This window comes from Bos javanicus, chromosome 17 (genome assembly GCF_032452875.1).
Source record: "Bos javanicus breed banteng chromosome 17, ARS-OSU_banteng_1.0, whole genome shotgun sequence".
Taxonomy (NCBI): domain Eukaryota; kingdom Metazoa; phylum Chordata; class Mammalia; order Artiodactyla; family Bovidae; genus Bos; species Bos javanicus.
The window spans coordinates 27,656,363-27,667,788 of record NC_083884.1 but is presented as its reverse complement, the minus strand read 5'-3'; positions in this window follow the sequence as shown (position 1 = coordinate 27,667,788).

Sequence of the window (11,426 nt, the reverse complement as noted above, 5' to 3'; positions counted from 1 at the left end):
CCTAGTGGCTCAGATGATAAAGAATCTGCCCACAATATGGGAGACCCAAATTCAGGCCTTGGTTTGGGAAGATGTCCTGGAGAAGGGAGTGGCTACCCACTCTAGTATTCTTGCCTGGAGAATCCCACAGACAGAGAAGCTGGTGGGCTATAGTCCATGGGGTCACAAACAGCTGGACATGTCTGAGCGACTAACACTTTCACGCTTTCACTTTTCTCACATCCATACATGAATACTGGAAAAACCATATCTTTGACTATATGGACCTTTGTTGGCAAAGCGGTCTCTGCTTTTTAGGTTTCTTCTTTTTAGGTCTCTGCTGTCTAGGTTTGTCTTAGCTTTTTTCCAAGGAGTAAGAGTCTTTTAATTTTGTGCCTGCAGTCACCATCTACAGTGATTTTGGAACCCAAAAGAATAAAACTGTCACTTTTTCTCCATCTATTTGCCATAAAGTGATGGGATTGGATGCCATGATCTTAGTTTTTTGAACCAGCTTTTTCACTCTCCTCTTTCACTTTCCTCAAGAGGCTCTTTAGTTCCTCTTCACTTTCTGCCATTAGAGTGATGTCATCTAGATATCTGAGGTTGTTGATATTTCTCGCAGCAATCTTGATTTCCAGTTTGTGATTCATCCAGCCTGGCATTTCGCATGATATACTCTGCTTATAAGTTAAACAATAGAAATAACACCATCCAATAATTACATGATAAGCAAGTAGGATATGTCTGAGTGTACAGAAAACTTTAAACAGTATTTGATAGAAATGTACAAATCAGTAAAATCAGTAGTTTTAAAATACACAATGGAAATGAACTTTCCTGGGATATTAATAGGATGAAGATTGTAGAAAACATTCTCACACTTTATATTTTTTAAAATCTTAAAATGTGCACATGGTAACAAAGTAAAGCTGGGAAGTACATATATAAATATCCAATATAACAATGCTTTTTAAGTGTTACTGTAAAAAGACATTGGGTCAAAGCTGTTGAAAATGTAAAATTAAAAAATATAGATATAAATAAAACTTCTATTTGAATAATTACCTTGACATTCTTAATTAATATGAAATATGTATTGGCAGGATAAATTGTATATACTTTATGTTGCTAATAAGAAATAACATATGTTATAATCATATTCTCATTATTTGTGTCCAGCAAAATTCTTTCTCTAAGCTTTTCTAATGTAGAGCTCTTATCATTCTGACCTTCAGTTTTGTTTTTGGTCAGTCATGATGGTTTATGCACTCTTACAGCATTTTAGTTATTCATACCCTCCTAAGAGTGATCACACAGGATGAGATGGAGATTATGATCATTCAGTCCTTTTCAGGAGAGCATAGTTCATGACCAAACAAATGGTTAGGTCAGGTCATGGCCATGGCCTTCCTATCTGCCTCAGGGACACTTCAGTTACTTTCATTTCAGGCAGTTACTTATTCATTTATTCATTACTTCATTCAAAATTTATCCAATCCCTACTGGTGACAGTGCAGAATAATATAAAGTGATTATTCTTTAGAATTCAGGCAAACTTGACTAAACTCTTGCCTCTGGTGCCAACTGGCTATCTGGTTTTGTAAAAGCCACAGAAATGTTCTTATCTTTGTTTCCCATTCTATAGAAATGAGAAGACAATAACCTGGACCCACCTTATTTAGGTTTCTCTAGGACCAAATGAGAGAACTTACATGAATAAACATAAAATATTTGGACCAATGCATACCAATGGTAAAGTCAGTTTTAAAATGTTGAAGCTGTAAATTGTTGCTTTATGATTATTTTTCCCCCTGCTATCTTTATTTGTTGATTTTTATTAAGCACTTCATGGCTTCCTGAGTTTTTCTTAGAGAAACCCATGTTTCTCACACTCAGGCCGTGTTCTTTGGGTTAGATCTCAACTCTAGTGTAGAACATATGTCCCTCAGGCTGGCCAATCAACACTGCAGATTTCTGTTGTTGTGATGACTAATTCCAGGATGGTCATGTGACCCACTGTTCTCTAAACAGTGCTTTCCAAGTCTTACAAAGAAATTTTCAGGGGCTAAGCTGTCTTACTGATCCATGAGTAAGCCCCTGTCTAAATATTCCTTGTTGATGGATTGGTGGTGGAGTGGAGAGACCCAAAGAAATAAAATAGCTAGGCCCCAATGTAATGTCTTTGCCACTTTTTAATGAAATGGCCTCAGTAGAAGATACACTAATATTCTTCTTTAAAATATTTTCAATTGAGGTGTTTTTTTTTTTTTTTTTAACTGTTGTTGTCAAAGGCATCCTAGATGATACAGAGCCTGCAGTTCCTACAGAATATTTAGATATCCCTACAATTTTGGGGCCTTATTTTGTAAGAATAGTCTTAAGTTCACTGAAAGGTGCAGAGATTTTTTGACATTATGGTATTTTAAATGTATACCTTATTGCTATACTTTAATAAATAAACATTTTGACATTATTGGATACTCAACAATGCACACCATATTTATCAATATATAATATAGTCTACTGAATTGATACTTAGATGATGAAATCACATGGGATTTGATTTATATTTAATTTTTGGCTTATATTTATATTTTTTGCCTTCTCTTATAGCTCAGTTAGTAAAGAATCTTCCTGCAATGCAGGAGACCCTGCTTCAATTCCCAGGATTGAATGATCTCCAGGGAGGATCCCCTGGAGAAGGAAATGGCAACCCACTCCAGTATTCCTGCCTGGAGAATCCCCAGGGACAGAGGAGCCTGGCAAGCTACACCCCATGGGGTCACAAGAGTCAGACAGGACTTAGTGACTACACCACCACCACCACCACCATTTATACATACGTGTCACAATTCCTTCAGTAGTATTTTTTAAACTTGATACATTACTCTATAACTTAACAAATACATATTTTCCATTAATAATTTCTAATAGAGAAAAGTTAGCTGTCAGTATAGAGTTCCATATTTAGAACTTGAAACTTTGCTACTGTCCTCTTCAGTATGATATACAGTTGACTGTCTCCTGTGGAAGACAAAGAAATCTCAGCTTTTTGTTCTATTGATGAATTATCAGTAGTCAGGACCAATAAAAATACGGGGAACTCTATCTCCATATACTTAGTTCGCATTAAAAAAGAGAGAGAAGAAAAAAGTCACTTGTATCTATCACAATTAAGCAATCACATTTCCTAACAGGTCTCTTGAATACCTTCTGTTATGTCCCTGATTAAGGTGACAGCTTAATAATAGTGGGACATTTCTATGGAAACTTTATCCTTACGTCTGAATACTAAAACCAAATTACCTTGCTGTTAAACTTCCTGAGCAACACTATTTTTTATTTTTTTTGCCAGATTCATAGGACATAATTCTTTATAGAGCAATACATTTTGCTATGTTGTTTGCAGTTAATATTATTTTCAAATTATTTGGGTGCTGGTGTAAGATATAAATTGTAATAACACTTTCACTGAACTTTTCTCACAGTACTCATATGTTAGTATAGTTTTGCATTTTATTTAAAAAATATTTTTTCCTATGTTCAATTACAGTTTGAGTAGAATTGCTTCAATTATCATATCCATGACTTGTTGGATTTTTTTATATTTAATAAAAATGTTTTTATGAGCTATTTAAAATACAAATATAGTTATTTTATATTTAAAACACAAATATAGTAAAATATTAGTTATTTGCTTGGAATTTCTGTTTATATTCAATTCAGATTGTTCTGTTATAAAGTATATTTTTCAAGCATTTTGTTGGTGTGTAACTTAAGTCTCAATGTCGTCAGGCTTTTTTCTTCCTGTCACAATGTTTTGGCAATTGTCACCACATCTGTCACCATTAATAGATATAAAACAGCATCAAAACAATTGTTACCTGCCCAAGTAATTCAACTTCTGTAACTGGAACTCTTTAACAGGAAATGACTTATGAGCTCTAATCTCAATGGAACTGCCTACTTTATAAACCATTCTTCCTTTAAAGTCTCTCAGTGGATTAGCCTGCCTTTAACTTAGCTATTTCCACTACATTTCTGGTCACTCTTAAGCACTAAACTATTAGCTTAGTAACTACAAAGTCCTGTGCTTTTGCTCAGTCGCTTCATATGCAATATTCAAAATTTAAAACTTGGTTTAAAATGGAGACTTCACTCTTATCCCAGGCAGAGATCTATTATAAACTGATTCTGCTTTCATTTTCCACTCAATGTTTCAGCTTCTCCCCCAGCTTGTAGATTCAGAGTTCTTACCTTTTCACAGTTGGATCAAGAAGAGAAGATTGGTGTGTCTCAAGGTTCTTTCTTGACTGGAGGTGTGCAAAGCTGGCATCTCACTCTGTTTTAAGCAGGAAACTAAGCTTACTCCTTGTTCAAGAGTCAGTCTTGTAACAATTTGAGAATGCTCCTCTTTCCCCGCCACTTCCCTGGCTTTAGTGGAAAGTTCTCCTCTGTTGAATTCTTAAAGTAACTGTAACAGTAGCTTTTAATTGTCTTACTCCTCAATACTGATCCCTGAGAAACATGCCTCTTGTACATGGCATATGTTGACTTATACCCTATCCAGCAAGAGCATCCATGCACTCATTTTCCGACAAGATTTTGGGGGTTGTAAGTACATCTTATATACCAGACTTCTATTCTGAAGTTCCCTTGCTGATTCTTTCAGTTTCTCTCTGTTTTGGTTACCACTGGTATGACTCAAAACTTAGTTCTTTAGCTCCTCCAACTTCTAAGGGACACATTAAGCTCTTGGAATTATTTTCAAATCATCTTATTTGAACAACAAGACAGCAATCCCACCTTTTTTCTTGAGATAGGTGATGCAATGTATTACAATCAAGAAGCTCCCTGCTAGGATCATCCTTTCTCTAAATCAAAGATCCTTCTAATCTTAAATGCTTCAGTGTTTTGTCCCCTCAATATAGAGAAGTTTTTTAAGAATCTCAAAACTGATTCCATTTTCTGTGTAACTAGGTGGTCTCATTTTTGGTAAACATTACTAAGTATGAAGTTTTATTTTATTTATTTTTAAAATGTTTATTTACTTTTGGCTGTGTCAGGTCATGGCTGTGGCCTACAGAATCTTTCTTTGTGGCTCTTGAGCTCTTCATTGAGGCAAGAGCTCTCTAATTGTGGCTCTCAGGCTTAGTTGCCCCACATCTTATGGTATCTTGTTTCCCTGATTGGGAATCTAACCCATGTACCTTACATTGGAAGGCAGACTCTCAACCACTAGACCACCAGGGAAGTTCCCCCTAAGTGTTAAATTTTATTAGCCTGGTATGCACTGCAAGTAAATGGAAAATGACGTATAAACTGATCCTCATTCCTGGGATCTCCCATTATGTATTTGTAATAGTCATTTAGTCCAAAAGCACTATGAATATGTCAAAATTATGCTAAAATAATGTTAGAATAATCTGTGTAATCTATAGTATTTTGAATATGGCTCTCCACCTATCAGACAATCTGAAGGAAGAAGAAATATTCTGGAGGTATCACTTTTTTTTTTTTTTTTAAGACAGAAAAATAGTGTTTCTATCTTCATGGACAGAAACAAAGTGAAGTGCTCCATTTCATATTTATGGAAGGTTAATTTTAGGAGACTATATCCCTTGTTATTATTTCAACAGGTCTTAATGATTATTGAAAACATTCATGTTGTGTTAGGTATTATTGAGATGAAACTATTGTTTATTTTTAGGTCCTGATCTAGAGGAAGTTACAGTGGAGCTCAACACCTATCTTTTTTGTAAGACTATGCACAAAATAACACAGACTTCATTATTCTCAAGTTACCTCATAGTATTTATGAGAATAACATCAAAGCAACAAAATAATATTAAGTATATACAAAATGCAGTTGACTTTTCTGCTTATAAAACTGAGGAGGTGTGGTTTAAAGTCCTTGAAATTTTTGTCTGTCTTTAAGAAAAGCTGTTTTGATAAGTTCATAAAAACAACTTCCATATACTGTCTATATCTACCATCTTAGCAATTAGAACTGTCATCACCTAATCAGACTCCCTTTTTCTTTGTGCCTATTCTATAACTATATTTAGTCCGAGGGAAGGGATAAAATACTATGATAAATATGTACTATTAAAGGGATAGACACCACAGGACAGGAAGACGTATGGCAATATGAATGAGGAAGGAGACTGTGACAGAAGAAATAAATGACACATGTAGCCTAGACACCTGAGTAGGGACAGTTTCGATGAAGATGAAAGACAGGAAAATTAAAACTAGAGGAGAAAGAAAGAAAAAGATTACTGGAAAATGATATAGACCTCCCAGGCATGGTTTCAAAAGCTCACTTAGATAAGAAAAACCTTTAAAAGGATAGATCATTAATCACTGGTATTTCAATTAGCTAATATTGACTGAGATGGCAATTATGGCATTGATAAGAAAGGGCTTCTTTTCCTGGAGGTAGCACAGTCTGTTTCCTGACATGTTCTTTCAACAATCCACAGAAGCCTAAGCTATTATACTCTTAGCCCTAATGTGGCTGGGAAATGAGACAAGACTGAAAAATAAGATAGTGGTATAGAGTCATCTCAAGTCTAGTGATCACAATGTCATCTGAATGTCAATGCCCTTGAGGTTTTATGTGAAGGTAATGGAACAAAAACACTGAACTTGAATAAATAAATGCAATGGGCCTTTAGGAAAGTGAAATAAGCTTTGAAAAGTTGGTTAAAATAAATATCAGTAAATTTATGAGAATACAAAAATTTTAATAGCAAGCAATAGACTATCTTTTTTACCATAGAAAACCTTTTTCTTTCCCTGAAAGCAGATGTAGTTGTTCTACTTTCTAAATATTTTCCTCTGGTTTTGTGAGAGGTACAGCAGCCTCAGAACTTCTCATGTGGGGTCAGCCTTTCACAATATGTCCAATCTCCTGCTGGTTATTATGTGTGTGTGCAAATGTGTGCTATGTCATTTCAGACACGTCTGACTCTTTGTGACCCTTTGGACTGTAGTCCTCCAGTTTCCTATGTCCATGTGATCCTCCATGCAAGAATATTGGAGTGGGTTGTCATGCCCTTCTCCAGGGGATCTTCCTGGCCAAAGGACCAAACCTCATCTCTTAAGTATCCTACACCAGCAGCAGAGTTCTTTACCATTAGTGCACCTGCGTAACTTTAAAGGTAGCTCTTTAAGTAGCGCCTAAAAGTCAGGCTATCATCATAGCACATGTGATTAATACAAATAGGAAAGGTATATTGAGAAAAGAGACAGACTATAGCATGCTAATACTTTACAGTTTTCAAAGACAAAAAAGGTTCATCTTATGCTAACTTCATTTTTTTCTTGGTACTTTATTTTTTTTTTTTAATTAGAGTATAATTTGGGGCTTCTCCAATGGCTTAGTGGTAAAGAATCCACCTGCAATGCAGGAGACTCAGAAGACACAGGTTCGATCCATGGGCAGGGAAGATATCCTGGAAGAGGAAATGGCAACCCATTCGAGTATTCTTGCCTGGAGAATTCCATAGACAAAAGAACCTGGTGAGCTACAGCTCAAAGGATCACAAAGAGTCAGACACAATTCAGCAACTTAGCATGAAACATAGTTGATTTACAATATTGTGTTAGGTTCTGGTGTAAAGCACAGTGATTCAGTTATAGTTCATTTATTTCATTATAGGTTGTTAAAAAATTCTGAGTATAGTTCCCTGTGTTATACAATCTGTTCTTGATTGGTTTTCTGTTTTATATATAGCCGTGTTTTTTGTTAATCCCAAACTTCTAATTTGTCACCCACCTCCTTTCCCCTTTCGTAAACATGTTTGGTTTCTATGTCTGTAGGTCTGTTTCTGTTTTATATATAAATTCATTTGTATAATTGTTTTTTAGATTTCATATATAAGCAATATCATATAATATTTGTCTTCATCTGACTTACTTCACTTAGTGAGTAAGATAATCTCTAGGTCAATTCATCTTGCTGCAAATGGCAATATCTCATTATTTTTTTATCCCTGAGAAAAATACTACCTTGTATATATGTACCACAGCTTCTTTATCCATTCCTATGTTGGTGGACATGTAGGTTGCTTCCATGTCTTGGCTATTGTGAATAGTGTTGCAGTGAATACTGGGGTGCATGTATCTTTTCAAATTATATCTTTCACTGGATGTACATCCAAGAGTGGGATTACTGGATCACAAGGTAGCTATATATATATATATATATATATATATATATATATATATATATATATATTTAAAGGAAGCTTCATACTGTTCTGCATAGGATCTATGCCAGTTTACATACCCATCAATAGTGTAGGAGAGCAGTTCAGTTCAGTCGCTCAGTCGTGTCTGACTCTTTGCAACCCTAAGAACTGCTGCATACCAGGCTTCCCTGTCCATCACCAACTCTTGGAGCTTGCTCAAATTCATGTCCATTGAGTTGGTGATTTGATCCAACCATCTCATCCTCTTGTGTCACCTTCTCCTCTTGCCTTCAGTCTTCCCCAGGTCAGGGTCGTTTCCAATGAGTCAGTTCTTTCTATCAAGTAGACAAAGTGTTGGAGCTTCAGCTTCGCATAAGTCCTTCCAATAAATATTCAGGACTGATTTCCTTTAGGATAGACTGGTTTGATCTCCTTGCAGTCCAAGAGACTCTCAAGAGTCTTCTCCAACACCACAGTTCTAAGGCATGAATTATTGGGCGCTCAGCTTTCTTTATGTTCCAACTTGCACATCCATACATGACTATTGGAAAAACCATAGCTTTGACTCTATGGACCTTTGATGGCAAAATGATGCCTCTGCTTTTTAATATGCTATCTAGGTTGGTCATAGCTTTTCTTCCAAGGAGCAAGCGTCTTTTAATTTCATGGCTGTAGTCACCATCTCCAGTGACTTTGGAACCCAAGAAAATAAAGTCTGTCAATATTTCCATTGTTTCCCCATTTATTTCCAATGAAGTGAGGGACTGAATGCCATGATCTTAGTTTTGTGAATGTTGAGTTTTAAGCCAGCATTTTCACTCTCTTTCACTTTCATCAAGAGGGTCTTTAGAGCCTCTTGACTTTCTGCCATAAAGGTGGTGTAATTTGCATATCTGAAGTTGCTGATGTTTCTCCCAGCAATCCTGATATCAGTTGGTGTTTCATTCAGCCCGGCATTTCTCATGATGTACTCTGCTTAGAAGTTAAATAAGTAGGATGACAAAATACAGCCTTGACATACTCTTTTCCCAATTTGGAACCAGTCTGTTGTTCCATGTCCACTTCTAACTATTGCTTCTTGACCTGCATACAGATTTCTCAGGAGGCAGGTAAGGTGGTCTGGTATTCCCATCTCTTGAAGACTGTTCCACAGTTTGCTGTGATGTATAGGAGAGCAACTTATGCTAAAACTTGAAAAGAAAAAGAAAAATACTGAAAAGAAACATAGATGTTATGCTGTGACACAAAATTTTCCAACCCTATTTTCTGAGAAATGAGCTGCAACAATGGGAAATCAGAATTAATATTTTCCTGTCTGAGATTGGAGAAAATAAAAAGAATATGTGCTGAATAATTGCATTATAAGTTCAACAAAATTTATATTGCAAATGTATTCACTTAAAATCAATACTTAATCTATAATATACTTGCATACTTTAGGCTCTGTGGTGAAATAATGCTTCATCATATTTATAAATCTATTTTATTAGGCTCCAAAATCATTGCAGATGGTGAGTGCAGCCATGAAATTAAAAGATGCTTGTTCCATAGAAGAGAAGCTGTGGCAAACCTATATAGCATATTAAAAAGCAAAGACTACTTTGTCAACAAAGGTCCATCTAAACAAAGCTATGGTTTTTCCAATAGTCATGTATGGATGTGAGAGTTGAACCATAAAGAAAGCTGAGCACTGAATAATTGATACTTTTGAACTATGGTGTTGAAGAAAACTCTTGAGAGTCCCTTGGACTGCAAGGCATTCAAAACAATCAATCCTAAAGGAGATCAGTCCAGAATATCCATTGGAAGGACTGATTCTGAAACTCCAATACTTTGACCATCTGATGGGAAGAGCTGACTCACTAGAAAAAACCCTGATGCTGAGAAAGACTGAAGGCAGGAGGAGAAGTGTATGAAAGAGGATGAGGTGGTTGGATGGCATTACCAACTTTATGGATATGAGTTTGAGCAAGCTCCAAGTGTTGGTGCTAGACAGCGAAGCCTGGCGTGTTGCAGTCCATGGGGCTTCAGAGAGTCAGACATGACCTTGCAACTGAACTGATGTATATAAAGTATGATCAATCTTTGCATAAATTTTAACTAATTGATTGTTTAAATTTGGGCTTCCCCAGTGGTTCAGCTATAAGGACTCTGCCTGCAGAAACCACAGGAGATGTGGGTTCAATCTCTGGGTCAGGAAGTTCCTGTGGGAGGAAGGCATGGCAACCCACTCTGGTATTCTTGCTTGGAGAATCCCATGGACAGAGGAACCTGGCAGACTACAGTTCATAGGGTAGCAAAGAGTCAGACACAAGTGATGCAACTGAGCACATATATGTGCATAAAGTATAATCAGTCTTTGCATAACTTTTAAATGATTGACTCATTCAATTTATATATTTGTAAGTCAGGGCCCCAATAGAAAAGAAATGGTGCAGTCAAATTATTCCTACTTTTTTATAAAAGATACATTCTAAACTGTGTTGATCCAAGGAAACCACAAGGCCCAAGGGCTAGCAGCAGTGTGGAGTGGTCACCAGGGACAGAGAGAATGAGAGGTTACTGGGATCTGGAAGGAGGAGGCCACAGCCTGGGAGGGAGAAAGGACCTTTGGTGGAGACACCCAGCCAGCCTGTGGTTATTCCTCAAGGAGGAAACTGGGAAAATAAATACCTTTTGTCATTCAGATCACCTGCTTGGTTTACACTAATATAACTTACCAGGGAACTAGAGGGCACAGGACACCGTGGCTGTCATTTCTACAGATCACACTCCTATGGCATAGATCAGGATGGACTAGAGTAGGTAGGAACCTGGAGAAGCAGAGGAAAGGCATCCAGCCCAATGTACAAAATAGTACATGTGAAGACGTCTGTAGGCGTGACTTCCTAGGCCTTATCTTTATTGAGAGAGTTGTTTGATTACAATGCTGATTGTTTTATAATTTTTTGGCTCCCAAATTTGCCCATTTTGTGCTTAAACTTACATATACATAGTGAGGAACTTAGAATACCCCCATGCTTCTTCCCCTTTTTGTCTTCCTCCTTTCATCTTTTACCAACTTGGGTCACCATTTCAACAAGCTCTGAGGAAAGATATTTGACTCCAAACTTGGTGGATCTCTGAACCTAGAATGGGCATTCCTCAGTTTGGTCTTAGTTGCAGTTTTTAATAGAAGATGAAATCTCTTAGTAGTATTGTATGATTATCCTGTACATTAGCTCTCACAGAAACCATATGATCAGA